The sequence below is a fragment of the Coenobita brevimanus genome, chromosome 55 (assembly GCF_032717465.1).
Source record: "Coenobita brevimanus isolate Jiangsu-jjx chromosome 55, ASM3271746v2, whole genome shotgun sequence".
Taxonomy (NCBI): Eukaryota; Metazoa; Arthropoda; class Malacostraca; order Decapoda; family Coenobitidae; genus Coenobita; species Coenobita brevimanus.
The window spans coordinates 49,303,860-49,330,093 of NC_137008.1; the positions used below are offsets into that span (position 1 = coordinate 49,303,860).

The window sequence follows — 26,234 nt, forward strand, 5'->3', positions numbered from 1 at the left end:
TTATTTTTGAAATTAGTTTTTACGTACAGTATCTCCAAATTTACACAACTTGAACTTACGTAAGTAGAGAAGTACAGTACCTGTATCAAGGTTTCCATGGCACCATCTCCTTTTCTTCCTTGTATCACTCCTCTTTCTACTTCCTTTGCACATTTACCTCTCTTTCACAGTACTGTACTATGGGTCACAAAAGTATTGGTGCACAGGGGGTGCAATGCATGCCAAAAACATCTGTTCATTACCAAAGTCTCATTGTGTATGAACAATGTCTGTTCATATAAACAACATTTGCTAAATGTCTGCAAGAGAATACTGCTAGCTGGTGATATATGACACCTCCCAACATCAGGGCTACCAATGTGTGGTAGGTTGGACACTAATATTTCAGTGACCTTCGTTCTGTGGTCCCAAATGTGTTGCACACATTGTGCACCGATCCTTTTGTGACCCATAGTACATTAATTATACAGCATATTATATACATGTTTTATGATGCAAAAGTTAACTTTAGTGACCCACAAGGTTTGAATAAATTTTAAAATGAGCCATAGGGGAAGAAAAGAGATGTCATGCACTGCACTGGACCATCAGGCTTTGATGATCACAGGCATTTTATACAACCTAGTAAAAATCTTTCTGGATAACTGAAAACTGTTTGCCTTGTCATCTAGTCTGAAGTCGCCTGAAATTATCAATACATCAAGTTGTGGGAGGGGATGCCCGCCATCCACTTATTTGATTACTCACTCAGTCATAAGGCTTCTCCAAATTTAATGCTGCATCATGTAGCTCATAATTCTTGGAAATACATATCTCTGCTATCATTCTCAGTGTAAATATCAGATCTATACAAGTCCACCCCTCTCTTTATCTACTATAACCATTCAACTGTGGGTGGAGAACTTGTACTCTTGTGCTCGTTCTCCAGATGGGTACAGATTAAGTGCATGTATTCTTAAAATGTATGGTAGGGGAGAATGTTGAAAGCTTCAGCAAGTTTTTAGAAAAATATTTGCTGAAAAACTGGTATTAATGGCAACTATAATTTCTTAACACCAAAATGTTGCCCATCATCAGAAACATCCCCCCCTTTTGGGATAGTTCAGTCACAATAATGGGATGACTTTGCCACTTGTAATATGATGAAAGATTAACCTGTGGATTGTGAGCCATTGCTCAGGCTGGGTAACGTTGTGTTGCGAGCCACAGCTCAGCTATGCTGGCCGTGCATCACCGTAAACAACTCGACCTCTACACAAACTTACGTATGGCACTACGCAAAGACAGAGGGAGAGAGATTTTTTTCTTTTCACCAGATGATGGCCTGGATGTTTATCTTCAAGTTTATAATAAACAAAAGCAAACAAAAAAAAAAAATTTGATTTTTTTTTCATTACTCCCGTACATAAACTTATGTATGGCCCTATGCAAAGATGGAGAGAGACAGATTTTTTTCTTTTCACTAGATGATGCCCTGGATGTTTATCTTCAAGTTTATTATTTAAAAAAAAAAAAAAAAAAAAAAAAATATCCTTCATTTTTTCTGCACAACGGGGTGGGATAATAAAAGGTAATTGCGGAATCCACGTGTCAATTACTTAGCAAAAACTTACTACAGCAAACCTATTTCATTGCAATTAACATACAAAACTGTTCCATACACTACACCATGTATACCTAAACACTTGAAATGATTTTACTTTAAAAACAGGGAGGGGGGGGGGAATGCCAATTAAATTTATGAATGACTGAAACACACACACACACGCTGTCAGCCAGAGCGAACGGATGTATCTCGACTGCTCCCAGCCACCGTGCAAACTTTAAGTAGTTTTCAGGAATTATGTTTGTCCTGTCTCCTATGGTCTTGTTTTAAGTTTAAAATACTGGAAGTTAATACAGACTACCAAAAATGTAAAGATTTATCGGCAGAGAGTATACATGAATGTTTGTAGTATTTTTGGTAACAGCTGTTTTTGGTACTTTAACCAATCTCAAACATGGCCAACAATGTAAACATTGAGGGACTCAAACTTCCAGGATTTGACAGTACTGTAATACTAATGTTGTGGATTTGGTTAGAACATTGATTATGAGGATTAGTGAACTTGAAAAGAAAGTGGAGAATTTAGCATTAAAGGACATGTCTGAAAATACAGAGATTACTATACAGAGTCTGATCCAGTCCAATGAGACGACGAATGAGATCAGGAATTTGAAGCGTGAAAATATCGAATTGAGGAGAAAACTAGAAGAGAGTACTAATAAAACGGAGAAGGTGAGTAGTGTATTAGAAGAGCACAAGGCAAAGTGGGCGCATGTAGAAGAACAGAAAGAAGTGGTCAGCTTAAGGGAAATCATTCAGGAAGAACGGGAAATGAACAAGAAAAAATGGAAGAAAATGTAGTGAAAATACTGAAGAAAAATGAGAAAATAGTGAGAGAAACTGTAGAAAGGAACAGATGTGTGGTAATATTTGGAAACTGGGAGGAGGAAGAAAAGGTTGGATCCGTACGACTCGAGAGAGACATGAACCTGGTGAGAAGAATATTAGGCAAGATTGACCCCAAAGGAGAAAAGTGGGAAAAAGAAACTGAGGAAGTAAGGAGGATAGGGCCTTATAAGAAAGGGGAAACAAGACCAGTGAGAGTCAGGTTGTCATCAGAAAGTGTAGTACAGTAAATGATATACTTAAAGTGACTTGGAAACTAAGCAAAGAGGCAGGGGTGGAAAATATTATAATAAGAAAAGATTTCAATGAAGAAGAAAGAGAAGTTTTAAAATCACTGAAGGAACAAAGGAAAAAAATGATAAGAGGACAAAGGAAGAATGTAAAACTTTTTTGGGGAGAGTGATGGATATGAAAGTAAGGAAGTGGTATGTGAGGAAACAGAAGTGAAGGAAACTAAATGGGATGGCTATGAAAGATCAGAAATTGAGGAAGTGGTACTGATGGAGAGAAGGAGAGAAGAGGGTATAAAAAACATCAAAAATAATTTGAAGGTGATATATACTAATCTTGATGGTTTAATATCAGCAAGGCTTGAAATTAACAATTTCTTGAGGGAACATGAACCTGATGTCTTGTGCTTTGTAGAGACCAAATTAAGAGAAGATATTGATGTTCATTTGGGAGATGGTAAATACAAACTGTGAAGAAGAGACAGAAAAGAAAAAATGGGAGGAGTGATGATAGCAGTGAAGAACATAAATGTACATACCATGGAAATGGGAGAAGGCAGGGCTGAAGTGGTTTATATGAAATTAGAAACTGGAGAGAATGTTAAGAGAGATACAGTGGTAGTGTATGTTCCCCCTAAGACGAGAGTATGGAATGATGACAAATACCAGGAGATGTTGTCAGATATGGCTAGTTATTTACAGAAAATAATTGAGAAAAGCAACAATATAATTTTGGTGGGTGACTTTAACTGTAAAGAGGTGAACTGTGAGGAATGGGACTCAGGAGGCAGTGAGGATTCATGGTGCTCTATATTATATGAATAATGTGATGATGCAGTGGGTCAAAGAAGAGACACGGGTCCGAGGTGAGGACACACCAGCAAGGTTAGACTTACCATTTACCAAAGAACCCGATATAATAGAATCATTGAAATATTTGTGTCCCATAGGAAAAAGTGATCATGTGGTCATTGAGTTCCAGATGATAATAGGGAACGTCCAGCCAAGAGATGAGCTTCATTGACAGGGAAGAAACAACTTTGGGAAAGCAAATTTTACAGGACTGAGAAAATTTTTCTAAAACGCAGATTGGAGAAAATTCAGAGAAACAAGAGAGATACAGAAGAAGCGGTTTATCTTTCTAGACCTCTATAATTTGGAAGTGGAAAAATTTGTACCAAGAGTATGGGGGAAAGAAAACAGGAAAAAGAAGTGGTTTAATACAAGGAGTATGACAGCAAAAAAAGTGAGGGACATGGCTTGGAACAACTGGAGAAAGAGAGGTAACAACAGAACAAAGGAAGAATATAAAATAACTAGAAATGAATACACAAGAATACATAGAGAAGAAGTATGGAATTTTGAAGAAGATATAATAGACAAATGCAAAGATGAACCCAAACTGTTTTATAGATTTGTTAATGGCAAACTGAAAAAAAAGGAAGGAATCACCAAACTGAAATTAAAAGAAGAGGTCTATAAAAATGCACCAGTGCAAGCTGAAATAATGAACAAATGTTTCCAACTGGTTTTCACTAATGAAAAGGAGTTTGTGGAAGGAGGGAGTGATTAGAAATGTACCGGTGATAAAAGATATAAAAGTGGAGGTACAGGAAGTGTATAAATTACTGGAAACTCAAGATGTAAGAAAAGCCCCAGGACCTGATGGAATTTCTAACTGGGTACTGATAGAATGCAGAGAACAACTGACGGATAAAATTCACAGTTTAATTGTGTGTTCCCTGGAAGAGGGGAAAGTGCCACAAGAATGGAAGAGGGCAAATGTGGTACCAATTTATAAGGCAGGAAACAGGGAAGAACCCCTGAATTATAGACCAGTGTCTCTAACCAGCATAGTCACAAAATTGTGTGAGAGAATCCTGAAAGACAGATGGATAAAATATCTAGATGAGATGAATATTTTGGCAGAATGTCAATTTGGATTCAGAAGTGAAACGTCATGTGTTTCCAACTTGTTGAGCTTTTACTCAAGAGTGATTGATGTGGTACAGGATAGAGATGGTTGGGTGGATTGTGTGTACTAAGACTTAGAGAAGGCCTTCAACAAGGTACCTCATAAGAGACTAATGTGGAAACTAGAGTACAGTATATAGGAGGATTGAAGGGGAAACTCCAGGAAAGGATGAGAGACTTTTTGAGAGACAGACAAATGAGGAGAGTAACAAAGGACAGGATGTCTGGATGGAGGGAAGGAACAAGTAGAGTCCCTCAAGGCTCAGTGTTTGCGCCAGTAATGTTCCTGATTTAAGTAAATGATATGGTAGATGGAGTGAAAAGTTATGTAAATCTGTTTGCTGATAATGTAAAGATCTTGAAGAAGGTAGAGGTTGAGGAGGATTGTAAAATGCTGCAGGAGGATCTGGATAGGAAACATGATTGGAGCCAGATGTGGGAAATGAAATTTAACGTAAATGTAAAGAAAGGTTGCTGGTTCTTTGAAAGCAGTGATAAGAAACAGGGAAGTGAGCATGTAAGTGAAAAAGTTACTACATGACAGTATTGTGATACCAACTCTTACGTACGGAAGTGAAGCTTAGTCGTTGTTGGAAGGACACAAGTCAAGAGTGAGAGCAGTGGAAATGAGTTATTTAAGAGGAGCCTGTGGAGTCACATGGAGAGACAGGCTGGCGAATGAGGATATAAAAGAGCGTTGTGGTGTGGATGTGGATGTGATAGGAAGCGTTATGAGGAACACACTGAGGTGGTTTGGCCATGTGGAGAGGATGGAGGGTGAAAGACTGACGAAGAGAGTGTATGTGAGTGAGGTGGAGGGGGGAAGAGGGAGGGGGAGGCCGAGGATGAGATGAAGGGATGGGGTGGAGAGGTATATGAGAGAGGGGGGTGTGAGTTGGGAGCAGGGCAGTGAGATGGTGGGGGACAGAGCGACTTGGAGGCGATTTGTTTGTGGCCACCCCAAACGGGATTGAGGTGTCTGGCAATAGACAAATAGTAAAATATTGGAAATGGGTAAAAGTACCAGGAGGCCATCACTGAATTATTTGTTGGGTAATGAATTAATCACAAAAATGAGAGAAGAGAAAGATTTGGGAGTGCTGGTCCATGATAGTTTGTCAGCTGAAAAACATATTAACCCCTTAACCACGGGGTGTCACTTTCGTGACGCTTGGGAGCAAGGGATTATACCGCGGGGCGTCACTTTTGTGATTCTGTGTTATTTTGATTTCGCCTGGGCTTTCAAGTGGTGGCTTGTATCATCTATCAGTACTGCCAATGTCCAACACTAGTCAGCACTCTTAATCTCATCTGTACTCCCATCCATTTTCGACAATTTAGCCATTTCTCCCCGTTCTTGACTCCCCTCCCTACCTCCCCTCCATTACCCTCTCCTCTCGCCTGCCCAGCCGTGCTGCGCTACTTCCCTGGAATTTTCCACTGATTTCATCCATTGAAATAAGCCCTATGCCCTATTCTTATACCAAATAATATATGCAAGAAAGAAATAAGGTAAGTGATAGTGCCATACACCTGGAATTGGCTAATTATCACCTGACAACACCTCACGTGCACTCGTTCGCTAATTTTCGCTGTTTATTTCTCCTTGAAATATGCCGTATAATCTGTTCTCGTAATAAAAATATATATAAGAAAGGAAGGGAGAAGCCTACCGTACGTGATATTTACATTGACCTGGAACTACAGTACTCGTCAGAAGTATGAAGCGCCCTGCGTCCCTACTACGAAACAAACCTTTCAACATTGGAAGAACATATAAGTAATGCATTTTATTTACCTTTGGTGCTTTGTAGGGTATCCTTTACGCTTCTTCACGGACCTGAGACGTCTTGGAAGTGAAAGGGCGAGGCTCCTGAGGTGCTGGAGGGGTATTTTCTCCCAGGAGTCACGAATTGCAGCTTCCAGCTTAGGCAGAGAGCTCACGTCCTTCCCTTGGAGACTCTTCTTTACGAGGTACCAGAGGTTTTCAATTGGGTTGAGGTCTGGGCTATTTCCGGGCCAGTCTTTCATGAATGAGACCTCACAGTCATGAAGCCATTTGGTGACCAATTTGGCCTTGTGAGCAGGTGCACCGTCCTGCTGAAACACTCGTGCACCTGTTAGCTCGAAGAAGTCTGGTAAATGATCACACAGAAGCTCCAGGTAAACATCCTGATTCACTTGGCAGTTTTTGGAAAGCACAACAAGCTTCCCCAAACCTTGCCCCGAAAAACACGCCCATACCCTGAGTGAATCAGGATGTTTAACTGTGCTTTCTATGTACCGTGGGTCAAGTGGGTCACTACCTTTGCGTCGGTACACACGTGCTCCTCTGTTACAGGTTACACTAAACGTTGCCTCATCAGACCACAACACTGACAACCATTGCTCCTCACCCCAGTGGAGATATTTATTAGCAAAGGCAAGCCTACGAAATCTCTGGTTTTGTGAGAAGAGGCTTCTTCACAGGCCTGTGACTTGTGTAACCAAGTTCATGAACCCTATGAGACACAGTTCTCACAGACACCTCACCAAACACTTCTAGGTTGCTTTCCTTTATTTTTCTTGCACTCACACGAGGATTAAACTCCACTGCACGTTTTAAAACATTAACAGACCTTGGGGAAGTTTTCCTAGGCCTACCAGACCACGGCTTCTTTGTGGGAATTTCATCACTGTTTTCCACTCGAAACCGCGCACAACAACGACGCAATGTAGATCGTGCCACACTAACCAATTCACTAATTTCCTTTGTTTGGTGGCCTGCCTCCTTTAGAGCAATGATCTGGGATATGATTTCACTCGATAGTTCACAGGTAGGTGCCATAACAAAGTGGCGAAAGCCAAAACACTGCGGGACACTCGGTAAAAAATGGCGCAATTTCAGAGGGAGACGCGGGGGAGCTCCTCTCTCTCAGGCAGCCCGTGGGCAACTGAGGCGGGAACCAACCAGCACGCCGGAAGGCCTCAGGCTACCGTGATGTCATGCTCGCAGCACAAATTTGTGGCTCAATTTTTACCCCCAAAAATGCGTGATTCTTTTTTGGCCATAAGTATTGCACGCCCGGTGGAAGGCGCTGTGTAATTTTGACGAGTACTGTACCTAATTTATTTTGTATTATCTAGATTTCCTGCCAATCATTTCATAGCTTATATATTAGCAGCTTTCACCCTGCTGACGTTGGCAGCATTGCATTTCCCCTAGGCAGGCCACCACGCTGTATTCAGTTTACTGTCGTCTTTCAAGGTGAAAGCATGTCGGATTCGCGCCTGCCCAATTCAGTCGCTTTTTAGCCCCATGTAAAGAGCCCTGTGACCTCTACCCCTTACTAAACCTCGTGAGGAAAGAGGTAAAGGGGTAAGTGACTGCTGTGGAACGGGAACTGGCTAATTTGTCAATGAAAATGATAGACAGTGACTACGATCTGTCTGGTGAGTAAAACGGTGCAAGTGGAAATGTAAATAATGTGTAAATAATGTGTAAACAGCAAGTGAAAGCAATGAATGTAAATATAAGTGAACAGTGGAAAATAGTTGTATAAGTTACTGCAAGTGACTGCATAACAGTGTCAATAAAATAGAAATGTAAATAATGTAAATAAAATAGAGAATGTAAATAGAAATGTAAATGAGTAGTAATATAAGAATACGAGTGTATATATACTAGGAGTAATGAAAGTGAAAGTTTCACTCTAGCATGTATGAATACTATGAGTTATGAATGAAAGTGACAGATTCACTCTCAACGCTAGTATACAGGATGAGAAAGTGAATGCTACATATTTTACTGAAAGATAAATTGAATGCCTACAGTGACAATAAACTACTATTACTGAAGGAAACTTATGGGTAAAGACTGTAGATATATATAAGTGTTATACAGTAACAGAAATATAAACTGAGTGTTTTTATGAATAATAAATGACAGAACACCAGCGGCGAACGATGTCAAGTGGGAAGGTAATTCGCTCTCGTAATTTTCATTGCTTTCAGTGCTTTTTTTTTTGAGTATGGATTCCAAACTATTTGAGAATCATAGAATAGTGTTTCTAGTGATAATATCAGGCTGTGGTAATCATATTACGGGTTGTCAGGAAGTGTAAAGTGGAGACTTCATTACCCAACTTCAGAGGTCTCCACAAGTCCTACGGTACTCGACAAAGGCTCAACAAACATCCCAGGAGAAAGCTGAAGGTATGTGCCATATGCATATGTAATTTTAATATTCTAGGACTAATAACTGATTTTTGGCAAATATTTTTAGAGAGTCTGTCAGAGCGCGAATATGCCCGCGAGACACGCAAGTCAGGGAAAAAACAACCCCACGGTTTAAGGGTTAACAAGACAGTTAGAGAGACGTATAAACTCCTGACTAACATAAGCATAGCATTTCATTACATGGATGAGGAGATGATGAAAAAATTGATAGTGGCCATGATCCGCCCCAGGTTAGAACATGCAGCGGTAGTGTTGTCCCCACACAAAAAGAAAGATATAAACAAGACTGAGAGAATACAAAGAACAGCAACCAAGATGGTCCCCAGTCTGGCAGATCTGTCATTCAGAGAGAGGCTGGATAAGCTGGATTTGCCTTCCTCAGAGGAAAGGAGAAAGAGGGGAGACATGATTGCAGTGTTCAGGACCACGATAGGAGTAGATAAAATTGACTGAGAAGATCTGTTTATATGGGATAAGAGAGCAACAAGAGGACACAGAATGAAATTGAAGAAGTCAAGCTGCTTGAAGGATATCAAGAAATATAGCTTTCCTTATAGACATACAGACCTGTGGAATAGCCTGGGCAAAGAGATCATCCACTCTAAAAACTTAAACGAGTTTAAAGCTAAATTTGACTTACTGAGAAACTGTGATGGGAACCCACGAGCATAGCACATTTCGTGTATATCACAATTAGGTATACAGTATTAGGTAAATACATAAATATTTGGAACAACTTAGACGTAGAGGTGGTGCAGGAGAAAAACATTCATGTGTGTAAAAGTAGACTAGATAAATGTGGATATGGAGACAGGACAACACGAGCACTGCTCAATTCCTATATACAAATAGGTAAATACATACACACACACACACACACACACACACACACACACAAAAGCAGTGTTAGAGTCAACAAACCTGTCTCCTCGCCCTGCGCTGGCCACCCTTGGCCACAACAGGCCACAACTAAATAGTATCATTACATGAGTCAGGCTCTGTACTAGGTTAAACTAACTGACGCTCTAATATAGTTGAGTAAATATAAGCGAAAGTGTTGTTCAGATAACAGAATACATCCAATTAGTCCAGGAATGTGCTGATTTATGCAACATCTGTTGTGTCGTCTATCACCAGGCGAGAGGAAGGAAATGCATACTTGTAAGCAGAATATTTCTCAGTAATACCACATGATGAGCACCATCTTTAGTAAAGTAAATATGGAAGGAGTTCAGAAAAGGGATAACGGTAGAAAACGGGAAGATGATTTCTATCGGGAACAGGCTGAAATGGAAACATATAACAAACTAGCAGAGAGAGTGAATGAACTGGAGAAGGCTTTTCAGAGTGAAGTCGATGAAATTAAGGTGCAGGTCCATGTGCAGAAGGAAGAAAACAAAAAATAATCAAAGGAAGTAAACAAAAAAGACACAACAATAGATGAACTGTCAGTTGAGGTGGGTTCACTTAGAAGGAAGATTAGGGAAATGGCAAAAACAATTGTCAACCATGAGAGTATTATAGAGGAGTTCAGAAATGATATAGAGACAATTAGGCAAGCAAGCAGTCTGAGATACCAAACCAGTGATACTGAAAAGAAGATAACCCAAGTGAATGGAAGTGATGCAAAGTTACAAAGTTGAGGTGGAAACTACATATGCTGAAATGGTGAAAGTAAAGAAAGACTCAGAAACAAGAGTTGAAGAAAAAAGCATTTGAAAGGAAGTGAAAGAAATAATAAAAAACAACCCAATATTGGTTAAAGATTCAGCAGATATCAACTTAGTAATCACTGGTATAGATGAAGAAATAAAAATTGCAAGACAAAAAGGAGATGGCAAATATAATGTACACAGTGAAGCAAGTATCAGAAGAAATCAGTGATAAAGACACAAAGGGACACAAAAGGCTAGAGAAATATGAGAGAAATAAGTCAAGGCCCCTGCAAGTAACCTTCCAGAGTGTGAACACTGTGAAGGAAAAACTAAAAAATGTAAACAAACTTATGGAAAAAGAGGAATTTAAAAAAGTAGGGATAAAAACATGCCTAACTCAAGAGGAACTGGGATACTAAAGGAGAAGAAGAAGAAGGCATAAACAAAGAACGAGGGAAGATCAGAGGAAAAGTAAATTTTTTTCTACAATGTAAATGGATTGCAGGTACGAAAGTGGTACATAACCAACAGGGAATTCAAAAGAAGGAAGGCAGTAGACTCAAGTGATGGCATGTATGTAAACCAGATGATTAAGCTGATGTATTCAAATGTAGATGGAATAGTGTCTAAATCATTTGAGATGGAAGACTATACCAAAGAAAAAGAACCACATATTATTTGGCTAAATGAAACAAATTCACCATAGAGGAATTCAATACAGTATATGGAGAAAAGACAGAAATTTAAGAAACAGTGGAGGAATTATAATGTTAACAAAGAAAAATCTGCAAATCAGAGAAATAAAAATAGATATACCCTTACAAGTAGAAATGATTGCGGTAGAGATTAACACATTTGATGGGAAAGTAATTGTGGCAAATTTATACATGCCACCCAGAACAAACACTTGAGAAAGATGCAAATATGAAGACCTATCAGAAAGATTCAGAGTTTAAGAGCATTACTACATAGAATGGAAGAGAAATCTGAAAGAATAATATTAACTGGAGATTTCAATACAAATATAAATTGTAATACTCCAGATTTAAGAAGCCATGAAAGCTGTTGGGATCAAAAGCTCCTGGATCATGTGCAGTTTATCCTAACACAGCATGTAAAGAAAACACCAGAAAAAGAGGACCCGTTGATCCATCAGTACTAGATCGTACATTTACTGGGCATGAAAATGATATTGACAATATAGTGTATCACCCTCCATTCAGCAAAAGTGACCATGCAGTATTAAATTACAACTTCAGGATTGCATATAATAGTTCCCAGTAATGAGAGTTACAAAAAGGGTCTAAACTACAAAATGGGCAACTATCATGACCTGAAGAAGTATTTCTTAGAAGTAGACTGGGTAAAAGGAGCTTCACAGACAAGATTTAAATATTATATATCGAAAATTCTGCGATTTTTATGAAACAGGAGTCCAAAATAACATCCCTCAGCACAAAGAAACAGAAATGAAAGGAAAGAAATTGTTAAAAAAAAAAAAAAAAAAAAGAGAGAGAGAGAGAGAGAGAGAGAGAGAGACTTGTTGTGGAATAGATACAGATGACACAATAGTGAGAGGGCATATAACAACTATAAGCAGGCAAGAAATGATTATACTGTACAAAGATAAGGAGGGAGGCTCAAAGACAGTTTGAGGATGACCATCCATCCATCCATCATCCAATCCTACATTGCCCCATGAGAAGCGTAGGAGACTGGGGCCAGGCAGTTGGTCCCAACATTTAAGATAGAGTGACCAGCCTCACTCATCCCTGAGTGGCATTACATGAGCAATCAACCCCAACCACCCCTTGGATATAAACCTTCACCAGCTCAATCCGACTGGAGTGTAATAATTACCCACTAAACCACCAGGCGCCACAATTTGGTTATATGGTTACCACCCAGCATAGTAAACGGTTTCCTGGTGTACAGGAAACCATTTGGCTTGTCACTCAGTGTAGAGTCATCCACAGGCAGAAGGAAGAGGAAAGAATGAAGGAAAGAAAGACATAAGAGGGAGTGTAACGTCACCTGTAGGTAGAAGGACAAGGAAAGAATGAAGGAAAGAAAGACAAAAGAGGATGGAAGAAAAGAAGGATGAAGGAGAGGAAAGGGCAGACGCTTGACAGCAGCACTACATCGAGTGAGTGGATGGTGAGCACCCCCACCTACCACGAGTGAAAATTATCAACAACAGACTATCTCCAACTGACCACATCAGTGAGATGGTATGGAACATGTATACACTGCTTGCTAATGTGAGAATAGCATTCACATATATAAATGAAGACATGCTGAGAATGATAATCACATCATTCATTAGACCAACCCTGGAGTATCCATCAGTAGTCTGGAATCTGCATCTAAAGAAACACATAGATAAGTATGAAAAAGTACAAAGGGCAGCTACAAGAAGGGTACCAAGCTTAAGGGCTCTAGACTATGAAGAAAGACTAGAAATACTGAATCTACCAACACTACAGGACAGAAGGAAAAGAGGAGACATGATTATGCTATATAAATGCATCTCAGGGAAAGAGAAAACAGAATATACATCCTATGGGGAAGCATCAGCAAGAAAACACTGCAAGAAACTACCTAAAATGAGAGGCAATAAAAACATAAAGAAATTCAGTTTCCCAAATAGGGCAACTTATCAGTGGAAAGCACTACCGAATGAAATAGTGTGTGGGAAAAGTTTTCATAAATTTAAGGATATGTATGATAAAAATGGTTTAATACTTGGGAGAGTACACGCTTCACTGACTCTTGCAGAGATACAATTAGGTAAGAACACACACACACACACACACACACACACACACACACACACACACACACACACAGGGATCCGTGTTAGCGTCAGTAATGTTCCTGATTTACGTGGATGAGATGGCAGATGGAATGAACAGTTATGCAAGTTTGTTTGCTGATGATGCAAAGATATTGAGGAGAGTAGAAGTTGAGGAAGACTGTACAATGATGCAGGAAGACCTGAATAGGATCCAACATTGGAGCCAGATGTGGGAAATGAAATTTAACGCAAAAAAATGTAAAACATTGGAAATGGGTAAGAGTGCCAAGAGGCCATCACTGAATTACATGATGGGTAATGAACCAATCAAAAAAGTGAGAGATGAGAAAGATCTGGGAGTGCTGGTCCAGGATAATTTGTCACTGAAAAACACATTAACAAGATAGTTAGAGAGATGTACAATCTCTTGACTAACATACAAATGGCATTCCATTATATGCATGAGGAAATGATGAAAAAATTGATAGTGGCCATGATCCGCCCCAGGTTGGAATATGCGGCGGTAGTGTGGTCCCCACGCAAGAAGAAAGATATAAATCAGATTGACAGAATACAAAGAACAGCAACCAAGATGGTCCCCAGCCTGGCAGATTTGTCTTAACCCTTAAACACGGTCGTGGGGTGTGAGATTCCGTAACCACTTTCATCACGTTACCAGTGCGTGGTGATAGGGAGCAGTCCTGTGGGTCTCTCAGTAGCTTCATGTCTCAGTGTGATCTAGTAGGGGAAGGTAGTGTCGCGGTGCTTCCTCGCGTGTGGTGCGGTGTTGGGGGGGGGGGTAGGTAAATTGTACCCAAGAAGAATAACCAAAGAATGAATAAATAATGTAAGTTACAATGGCAAATAACAGTAAAACCTATTTTTAGAGCAAATATATATATTATCTTTAATTTCAGTCAAAATTATCGTTCATTTACAGTAAAAAAAAAAAAATGTAAAAAAAAAAATAATAATAATAAAAAATAAGGATTTTTGGCTTTTTTTTTTAGTAGCCCCTAGGGAACCTAATATACCTCATTATTAAGTACAATATAACAGATTCCGGAAGTACAGATGTTATATTTTCTTGTAATGTTTACAGATTTATTAAATTTTGATTACAACTATTCATTTTTTATTTTTCAAAAAGGGGTACAATACACCCCAGAACCGTGTTAGTAGTAAAAATTACCACGACCGTGTTTAAAGGTTAAGAAGAGAGGCTGGAAAAGCTGGACCTGCCTTCCCTAGAGGAAAGGAGAGAGAGGGGCGACATGACTGCATTGTTCATGGCCATGATGGGACTAGAAAAAATTGATGAAAATGATCTGTTTGTATGGGATGGGAGAATAACAGGAGGACATGGAATGACTTATAAAAAGCCAAGTTGTCTGAAGGATATCAAGAAATATAGCATTCCATATAGATCCACAAACCTGTGGAACAGCCTGGACAAAGAGACTGTCCAGTCTAAAAACTTAAACGAGTTCAAAGCAAAATCTGACAATGAGAAAGAGACGGGACCCCACAAGTGTAGCTCATTTCCTGTATATCACAACTAGGTAAATACACACACACACACACACACTCACACTATCTCAGGTTTGAAAGAAAAACCTATGTCAGTGAGGTAAGAAGGAGAAAGGAAAGGAAATAATGTCAACAATTATGGAAGGAAATGACGAAGCCCAAGAGAACATCGAAGAAGTGTTTAGGTTGGGAAAATATGTGGGGAGAGGGGCATGGCCGCTGAAAGTAATATTTCAATCTCAGGTCATGGTAAGTGAAATAATCAACAAGATATGGAAATTAGTAGAAAAGAAGGGATTCAAAAGTATCTGGATAAGGTGAGATGCAAATGAGAAGGAGAGGGCTAAAATGATGGAACTTCTTAAGGAAGCAATGGAAAAAAACGACCAGAGAACAGAGGAAGAGAAGACAGAGTTCTATTGCACAGTTATGAATCAGAAACTGAGGAAGTGGTACCAAAGGAGACAGCGAGAGAGAAGGGCAGAATGAAAAACAATGCAAAAAGACTGAAATTGACGTACGTTAATGTAGATGGTCTAACCTTAGCAAGGCTGGAAATTGATGATTTCTTGAGGGTAAATGAGCCAGACATTATTACCTTGTACAGATCAAGCTAAGAGATTATTGAAATCAAAATGGGAAGTGGGAAACACAGACTAAGGAGAAGAAACAGAAAAGAAAAAACAGGAGAAGGAGTGATGATAGCAGTGAAGAACAAAATAAATGTGGATAATGTGGAACTGGGAAGGGGAGGGCTGAAGTGATAAACATAACAGTAGAAACCAGAGGGAAAGGCATAAGAGACATCACAGTAGCATATGTCTCCCCTCCCACCAAAGACAAGGGCATGGAGTGAGGAGGAACATCAGGAGATGTTGTCAGACATGGCAAGATACCTACAGAAAGGGACTGGGAAAAGCAACAACATAATCCTGATGGATGACTTTAATTGCAAAGAGGTGAACTGGGAGGCATGGGACTCAGAAAGTTGTGAAGATTCATGGGTTGGGACTCAGAAAGTAGTGAAGATTCATGGGGCAGTAAACTGTTAAATATTGCAATGGATAATGTAATGACCCAGTGGGTCAAAGAAGAGCCAAGATATAGAGGTGATGACACACCTACATGATTAGATTTAATCCTAACCAAAGAACTGATGCAACTGAATTTCTGAAATATCTGAATCCTATAAGAAAAAGTGATCATGTAGTGACAGAGTTCCAAATGACAGAAGGAAATATGGAAACATGAGATGAGCTATAATGGCAAGGAAGGTACAACTTTGGGAAAGCAAACTTTATGGGATTGAGAAAATTTTTCAAAGAAGCAGATTACCGAGAATGCAGGGAAACAAGAGAGATACAGAAGAAATTGGATTAATTTCTAGACTTCGATAACATGGATATGGAAAAGCATGTGCCTAAGTTAGTGGGAAAGAGAACTAGAGAAATGACTCATTGAAGAAAAAGTGTATGATACCAAAAACAGAAAGTGATAAATGGAGAGAGGTTATGACAGAACAAAGGAAGAATATAAAAGAGTGAAAAATGAATATACAAGAAAATGTAGAGAGGAAGAAAGAAACTTTGAAAAAGTATAACTGACATGTTAAGGAAGAACCTACATTATTTTACAGGTTTATTAATGGTAAATTGAAACAAAAGGAGGGAATCAATAGGCTGAACGTGGAAGGAAATGTCTTAAAAAGATGAAGTTGTGCAAGCTGAAACAATGAACAAATGCTTCCACTCAGTCTCCACTACAGAATGTGATTTTGTGGAGGAACAGGGAATGACTAGAAATGTAGTATTAAAAGATGTAAAGTTGAAGTGCAAGAAGTGTACAAATTACTGGAAACTAATGGTGTGAGGAAGGCCCCAGGATCAGAAAGGATCATTAATTGAATACTAATGGAATGCTGAGTACAACTGGCGGATAAAATTCACGGTTTAATTGTGTGTTCTTTGGAAGAGGCGGAAGTGCCTTGGGCCTGGAAGAGGGCCAATGAGGTACCAATTTATAAGGGAGGGAACAAGGAAGGACCACTGAATTATAGACCAGTGTCCCTGACCAGCCTGGCAGCAAAAATTGTGTGAGAGAATCCTGAAAGACAGATAGATAAAGTATCTGGAGGAGATGGACATTTTGGCTGAAAGTCAGTTTGGATTCAGAAGTGGAAGGCAGTGTTTTTCCAACTTGTTTAGCTTCTACTTAAGGGCGATTGATGCGCTACAAGAGAGAGAGAGAGAGAGAGAGAGAGACATGAGTGGAATGTGTGTATTTAGGTCCGGAGAAAGCCTTTGATAAGGTACCCCACAAGCAACCAACATGGAAATTGGAATGTATAGAAGGACTGAAGGGGAACCTCTTAAGAGTGGATGAGAGACCTCTTGGGAGACAGGCAAATAAGGACAGTAATGAAGGACAGGATATCTGGATGGAGGAAAGTGACAATTGGAGTCCCACAGGGATTGGTGTTAGCCCCACAATGTTCCTGGTTTATGTAAACGATATGGTGGATGGAATGAACAGTTATGCAAGTCTCTTTGCTGATGATGCAAAGATCATGAGGAAAGTAGAACTTGAAGAAGATTGTAAAATGCTGCAGGAGGAGCTAGATAGGATTCATAATTGGAGCTGGATGTGGGAAATGAAATTCAACGCAAAAAAATGTATAATATTGAAAATGGGTAAAGGTACCACGAGACCACCACTGACTTATTTGATGGGTAATGAACCAATCACAAAAGCGAGAGAAGAGAAGGACTTGGGAATGCTGGTCCAGGAAAATCTGTCACCCAAAAAACACATTAACAATATAGGTAGAGACGTATAATCTCTTGACTAAAATAAGGGTAGCATTTCATTACATAGATGAGATAACGAAAAAATTGATAGTGGCTGTGATCCGTCACATGTTGGAATATGTGGCAGTAGTGTGGTCCCCACATAAAATGAGATATAAACATGATTGACAGAATACAAACAACAGCAACCAAGACAGCTCCAGGCCTGGGAGATCTATCGTACAGGGAAAGACTGGAAAAGCTAGATCTGCCTACCTTAAAAGAAAGGAGAGAGAGAGGGGCGATATGACTGCAATGTTCATGGCCATGATGGGAGCAGAAAAAATTGACAGGGAAGAACTGTTTCCATGGGATGGGAGAGTAACAAGAGGGCACAGAATGAAACTGAAAATGTCAAGTTGAATGAAGGATATCAAGAAATACAGTTTTCCATATAGATGCATAGACCTGTGGAATAGCCTGGACAAAGAGATCATCCAGTTTAAAAACTTAAATGAGTTCAAAGCAAAATCTGACTCACTGAGAAATGGAGATGGGACCCCACGAGTGTAGCTCACTTCTTGTATATCACAACTAGGTAAATACACACACACACACACACACACACACACACACACACACACACACACACAGGTTGCCGACAGAGATTGTAAGGAAATAATCACCAAATCAGCGGCAAAAGGAGACAAGCCCATTGTGATGTGAATGAATATGTGGATGGTCGTCCCGTCTGATATTAGTGAGAAAACACAGATATCAGTCAAACAAGAGTACAAAACACTGTGGAAGTAGAAAGTTCTCGTGGGTTGCATCATGGCAGAAGGAGATAATTCATTGTATACATCTGGTGGTGGTGAATTTGTGGGATTCTCTGATGAGGATAAGGGTAAAGGAAGTACTAAACTGAACCAAACAAGAGCAGCAGAAGTGGAGAAAATGGCAGACAGAAATGTCCAGGAGTTAAAAAAGGTATGGACAATAATTAGAGAGCTGTAGGAACGGATCTTAGAACACGAGAAAGAGATTAAGATAATTCAGACAAAGTTAGAAAATGTCAGCACACACAGTGCTGAAATAGAAAGGCAAGTTACAGAATTAAAATTGAGTAACGAATCTGCCTCAAATGAAATAAAACTGCTCAAGAGGGAAAATAAGAGGTTGGAAGAAGAAGGGGACCGGATGAAAAGTAAACTAGATGAGCATGAATCAAAATCATGGATGCAAGATGAACACTTTAAGGAAATCAAGGAGCAACACAAGGGGTGGAAGAACATTCAAGAGGAAGGAAATATAAATTTGAAAGAGATTATAACAACAAACCAAGGAAAAGATGGAGAAGGAAGTGGTTAGGGTACTAAGAAGTAGAGAATCTTTAGTCAGGGATATAGCAGACAAGAAAAAATGAGTGATAATTTCAGGATTAAAAGAAAAATGTATAACAGTATGATCAGAAAGGGAATGTGAAGAAATGAATATGACTAAAGAGGTAGTATCAGTAGTTATGGTGGGTAACAATGAAGCTCAAGAAGAGACTGAAGTAGTGTTTAGGCTAGGAAAGTATGGGGAAGAAGGGGCGAGGCCACTTAAAGTTTAGTCTCAAGTAATGGTAAATGAAATCATCACCAGAACATGGAAATTATCTGACAAAGAGAAGTTCAAGAATATCTGGATAAAGAGAGATGGAAATAAGGAAGAAAGAGCTAAATTAAAGAAGCTAGTAAAGGAAGAAAAGGGAAAAAATGAACAGAGAACGGAGGAAGAGAAGACAGTGGTCTATTGGAGAGTTATGATCAGAAATTAAGGAAGTGGTACCGACAAGAGAGGGAGAGAAGAGGGAATAAAGAACAACGAAAATAGCAGGAAAAAGACATGTACTAATGTTGATGGTTTAATATCGGCAAGGTTAGAAATCAGCGATTACTTAAGGGTAAATGAACCAGATATTATGTGCTTTGTAGAGATCAAGTTAAGAGAGGATATTGATATCCATGTAGGAGATGGTAAATACAAACTGTGGAGAAAAGACAGAAAAGAAAAAATGGGACGAGGAGTGATGACAGCATTGAAAAACATCAACGTGGATAAGGTGGAACAGGGAGAGGGTAGGACTGAAGTGATAATATGAAATTAGAAACTGGAGAGAATGGCAAGAGAGACATCGCAGTAGTATATGTTTCCCCTAAGACAAGGGCATGGAATGACGATGAGTACCAAGAGATGTTGTCAGACATGGTTAGATATCTACAGAAAGCGACTGAGAAAAGCAGCAACATATTTCTGATGGGCGATTTTAATTGTAAAGAGGTGAACTGGGAAGAATGAGACTCAGGAGGCAGTGAAGATTCATGGAGCACTATATTGTTAAATATAGCAATGAATAATGTAATGACCCAATGGGTCAAAGAAGAGACAAGACTCAGAGGTGATGACAAGCCAGCAACACTAGATTTACTGATAACCAAAGAACAGACGTAACTGAATCTTTGAAATATCTGTGTCCTATAGAATAAAGTGATCATGTGGTCACTGAGTTCCAGATGATAAAAGGGAGGATGGTGCCAAGAGATGAGCTTTATAGGCAAGGAAGATACAACACTGGGAAAGCAAACTTTACAGGATTGAGGAAGTTTTTAAAAAATGTGGACTGCAGAAATTCAGAGAGAGAGATGCAGAGAAAGTGGGATATCTTTCTAGACCTCTATAATTTAGGTGTGGAAAAATATATTCCAAGAGGAAGTGGGAAAGAAAACAGGAAGAAGGATTAGTTTAACAGAAGGTTTATGACAGCAAAGAAAGAGAGCGTCATGACATGGAACAACTGGAGAAAGAGAGGTAATAGTAGAACAAAGGAAGAATACAGAAGAACTAGAAATGAATGTACAGTCAAGTGGCCTAAGGCGCGGCTAACTGGTTCTGGACTGAGCCCGTGCCATAGAAAACCACTTCATGTAAATAACTTACCCTACAGGAAAAATGCAATTTGGTTCTGGACGTTCGTCCAAAGTCCCCTTTTTCACCCCACTTTTCCCTATTTTTCCCCGCTTTACACATGCACACAATCAAGCACTCAGTCAAACAAAAATGACAACCCACCTTAACCCTTTAACCGCGGGGTTATTAGGAGTGTGCCGTGCATGTCCCACGGGGATATTCGCGCTCCGACAGACTTTTTAAAAATATTTGCCAAAAATCAGTTGTTAGTCCTAGAAAATTATAATCATATAAGCATATGGCACATACCTTCAGCTTTCTCCTGGGATGTTTGTTGAGCCTTCGTCATCTACCGTAGGACTTGTGGAGACTTCTGAAGTTGGGTAACGAAGTCTCCACTTTACACTTCCCGATACCCCGTAATATGGTTACCACTGCCTGATATTATAACTACAAACACTATTCTATGAATTTTAAGTAGTTTGGAATCCATATTTAAAAAAAAAAAAACACTGTGAAAGCAATGTAAATTACGAGCACATACGAGCTTTCCTCCAGTGCTCGTTCCCCAATGGTATTCTGAGGCGGAGCTGTCATTTATTATTTATAAACACACTCACACTTTATATTCCTAGTACTTTATTACACTTATTTATATATACAATATTTATCTATGTTTCTTTCAGTACTAGTAGTTTATTTTCACTCCAGGCATTCACTTTCTTGTTCTGTAAACTAGCATAGAGAGCGAAACTGTCACTTTCACTTTCATTACTCCCAGTATTTACACATGCTAGAGTGAAACTTTCACTTTTACTTTCATTACTCCTAGTATTTATACTCGTATTCTTATATCGCTAGTTATTTACATTACTATTTTCATTCTCTATTTTATTTACATTATTTCTATTTCTATTTTATTTACACTATGTTATGCACTGTCACTTGCAGTAACTTATAAAACTATTTTCCACTGTTCAGTTATACTTACATTCATTTTCACTTGCTGTTTACACATTATTTACATTTCCACTTGCACTGTTTTAGAGTCACCAAAAAGATCATAGTCACTGTCCATCATTATCAATGATAAATTAGCCAGTTCACATTCCACAGCAGGGTCACTTAGCCCTTTACCCCTTCCCACACGAGGTTTAGTAGGGGTAGAGGTCACAGGGTCCTTTGCATGAGGCTAAAAAGCAGTGGAATTGGACAGGCGCGAATCCGACATGGCTTCACCTTGAAAGATGACAATAAACTGAATGCTGTGGCCTAGGGGCAGTGAAGGGCTAACAATGACAGCGTGGTGACAGCTGCTAATTTATACGCTATGAAATGATTAGCAGGAAATCTAGACAATACATACGAAGGGTGATCAGAAAGTAATGACAGTTCGTGCTATAACATGAAAACCTTGAATGATGGGAGGTAGGGGAGCAAGGAGAGTGCAGAGTTGCCTGTCCTTACGAGTTTGAACTTGTCGCCGTATGCCTGACTTTTCTTGTTTTATTGTTGTGAGTGAATGCTTCACTCTTGTTTTTGCTCTCTGGCCAGAAACATGGATTACTCAAAAGAAGGCTGCAGGTTCTACATTTTTACGAGGTGGAAACTGGGAAAGAAAGCAACAGAGATTCGAGGGGAATTATTACAAGTTTATCCAGACACTACTCCTTCCCTGGAAACTGTTTCCCGCTGGATTCGTGCTTTCACAGCAGGAAAAACTGAATTGAAAGATGAACAACGCTCTGGACGCCCCTGGACATCCGTGACTGAAGCAACAACTGTCCGTGCACGGTCCATCATTGACGAGGATCCAACTGTAACTCTTAGGTTCTTAGCCTTGGAGCTTGATATCAGTTATGGGAGTGCATATGACATCGTGCATGAACAATTACACCTGAGGAAGAAGTGTTGTCGATGGATACCCCATTTGTTGACTGATGAGCAAAAGGCTGAACGGGTGAGGATTTGTCGTGTCTGGCTTGCTGAATTTGAACCAAATGGTCCAAAACGGCTCTCAGATGTTGCTACTGGAGATGAGTGTTGGATTTCATTCTTCACAACCCGTGACAAGCAGTCAAACATGGTGTGGTTGGGCGATGAAGACCCTCGACCTCAGATTTTGAAGGAAGGATTTCGCAGCCAGAAGCGCCTTTTCACCATCTTTTTCAATTCTCAAGGACCAATATGCGTGGATGTGATGCCTGAAAAGTCCACTATCACAGCCCAATACTACACAGACCAGGTCCTTCCACAAGTCTTGGAACACAAGGCCAACACCGCACCAACCCGCCGTCGGTCTCGCCTTTTGCTGCACCACGACAATGCTGCACCCCACAAAGCTCGCCTCACTATGCAGTACCTGGAACAACAAGGTATAACTCTGCTCCCCCACCCACCCTACTCCCCTGACCTGGCTCCCTGTGCCTTTTGGTTGTTTCCAAAAATTAAATCTGCCATCGCTGGGAAGAAATTTCATTGCATCCAAGACTTGGCACAGACCGTCAATTCAGAACTCCAAAGTATACCGTCTTCAGAGTACCACGCTTGCTTCATGAAGTGGAGAAAGAGAATGGAACGCTGCATAGAGGTTGGAGGGGAGTACTTTGAAGGAATGTGAGTCATAGTTTGATAGTTCTTCATGCTAATAAAAGTTTATGGACTCACTGTCATTTCTTTCTAATCACCCCCCGTAATAAATTCGGTAGTTCCAGGTGAATGTAAATATCACTTAGGCTTCTCCCTTCCTTTCTTATATATATTTTTATTATGAGAACAGGTCATACGGCATATTTCAAGGGGAAATAAACAGGGAAAATTAGCGAACAAGTGCACGTGAGGTGTTGCCAGGTGATAATTAGCTCATTCCAGATGTATGGCAGTATCAATTACCTTTTCTCTTTCTTTTATATATTATTTTGTATAAGAATAGGGCAAACGGCACATTTCAATGGATAAAATGAGTGGAAAAATCTGTCCAGGATTTGCGTAGCGCTGAGCAGCTGGTCAGGTGAGAGGAGAGGGTAATGGAGGGGAGGTAAGGAGGCAAGTCAAGGACAAGAGAAAAATGGCTAAATTGTCAAAAGTGGATGGGAGTACAGATGACATTAGCAGAACTGAGTATAGCTGGACACTGGTAGTACTGGTAGATGATACAAGCCACCACTTGAAAGCCCAGGCGAATTCAAAATAACACAGAATCACAAAAGTGATGCCCTGTGATATGATCCCTTGCTCCCGAGCATCACGAAAGTGATGCCCCGCGGTTAAGAGGTTAATCACTTCCTCTGTCAGTCTAAGTTATCTCCAAGACCAAAGAAAACATTATCACACCAATACAGGCAGCGTTACTCACGTACAGTAAAACATTGCAACAACACAATAATCACACTTGCATAACGCTGGCCTGGTGCTACACAATGTACAGTATACTAAAGTACAATGCTTGGCTGAGAGGTGACAATAGCAGGGGGGCACACATGAACGAGTGGAAAAGACTGGGCTTTGAAGGGGTGGCAGGTCTGCACAACTGAACCAAAACAATGATCTGCATGCCAGGGCCGCCACTTTGCCTCAGACGAGTGACAGTCGCCTTGTGTGCGCCTGGCACTTCGTATGAAATTTTCCGATGGCAATATTATACTGTAGTGGGAAATTCATTGTAAATTGGATTCTGGGATATAATTTTTTGTTATCGTTGTAGTGAATTATCGTATACCAGTTCAATGTACAGTGGGGCACCAATTTTTGCACCTAATTGGGTCCAAAAATAATGCGCGAAAGTGGAATTAGCGAAAGTTGGGGCATTGTCTTTATGGCAAAAAGGCTAATTGGTTCCCGGTTATCCTAAAGTAACATCAGATTTTCATTTTCACTTGCAATACAGTACATCAAATCACTATTGTGCATTGCATTGTGAGATACAAACAATAAAAACTGTACAGTACACATTATATGAGGAGAAACATACCACAGAGACCAGGTTCAGGTGTTTAATGGATGTTGGGGGTAAGTATCCGAGGCGCGTGGCGGGCTTATTTAGCCACGCCAGACGTATTGGCGCCACCTCCTGCTGCCTCGCTACCACCATGCTGTTTCCTCATACTACGCACTGTCGATTCTGGGATGTTAAATATATGGCAGATTTCACTGTTTTTTGCGCCCTTGTCCATGTGCTCAACTATCTTCCTTTTCATTTCATTATTATACTGCCGTTTCTTCACTCCAACACGATACTCTCTTTTAGCCTTGGCCTTTCCTCCCGACTTTGAATGTCCCGGCCACTTTTAATCACCACCACTGCCTCCCGGCCCTCCCCCCACACCACCAGGCTCTCCCCCCACACCACCAGGCCCTTTCCCCACACTACCAGGTATAGTAGAGGCCATTGAACCGTGAGAATCCAACACAACGGAGCTAGCACGCTCGTACACAATGGCGGGAATGGGTGGACAGAGTGTTGACATGACGTCATTCAAGATGGCGGTGGGTTGCGGGCGGGCAGTGCAGGAAATTCAAAGTTCAAAATATTGTCCCAAACCCAAAATTTGTGCGCGAAAATCGATTTTTTTCAAGCGAAAGTGGAAGTTAGGGAATATTTGGTGCATGCCGCGAAAGTAGATTCCGCAAATCCTGCTGTAGCGAAAGTTGGTGCACTACTGTATAACGAGTAGTGACTGTACTGTACGTACCTGACTCCGACGACGATAGTGCTTAAGTGGAAGGGGTAGGAGTGGGATTTCCGAGGCAAGAGGTGCGTTTCAAACCTTGCCGCACCCATGCCATAGGTATTTTATGCGTGTGGTTCTTTTTTCTTGGGTCTGGCATCTTGCCGTGTCATAGACAACTGTGCCATAGAAGCACGCACCATAGGCGACTTGACTGCACAAGAATTCGTAAAGAAAGAGGGGAACTTTGAAAAAGGTATAATTGACAAATGTAAGGAAGAACCCAAATTGTTTTATAGATTTGTTAGTGGGAAACTGAAACAAAAGGAAGGAATCACTAAACTGAAAGTAGGAGGAGAGGTCTATAAAGATGTGGCAATGCAAGCTGAAATAATGAACAAATGTTTCCAGTTGATTTTCATTAAAGAAAGGGATTTAGTGGAGGGGGAGGGAGTGACTAGAAATGAAATGATAAAAGATATTAAAGTGGAAGTGCAGGAAGTGTACAATCTACTGGAAACTCAAGGTGTAAGGAAAGCCCCAGGACCAGACAGAATCTCTACTTGGGTACTGAAAGAATGTAGAGAACAACTGGTAGATAAGATTCACAGTTTAATTGTGTGTTCTCTGGAAGAAGGGAAAGTGCCTCGGGAATTGAAGAGGGCCAATGTGGTACCAATTTATAAGGGAGGAAGCAAGGAAGAACCCCTGAATTATAGACCAGTGTCCCTGACCAGCAGAGTCGCAAAACTGTGTGAGAGAATCCTCAAAGACAGAAGGATAAAATACCAGGAGGAGATTAACATTTTGGCTGAAAGTCAGTTTGGATTCAGAAGTGGAAGGTCATGTGCTTCCAACTTGTTTAGCTTTTACTCAAGACCGATTGACGTGCTACAGGAGAGAGACCATTGGGTGGACTCTGTGTATTTAGATTTGGAGAAAGCCTTTGACAAGGTACCACACAAGTGACTAA

General features: G+C 40.2%; 1 protein-coding gene across 1 annotated transcript in view; it reads right to left on the reverse strand.

The window, feature by feature from the left end:
- Positions 1-26,234, reverse strand: part of Plc21C (Phospholipase C at 21C) — a 739,135-nt gene that overhangs the window by 341,522 nt on the left and 371,379 nt on the right. The window lies entirely within an intron of this gene.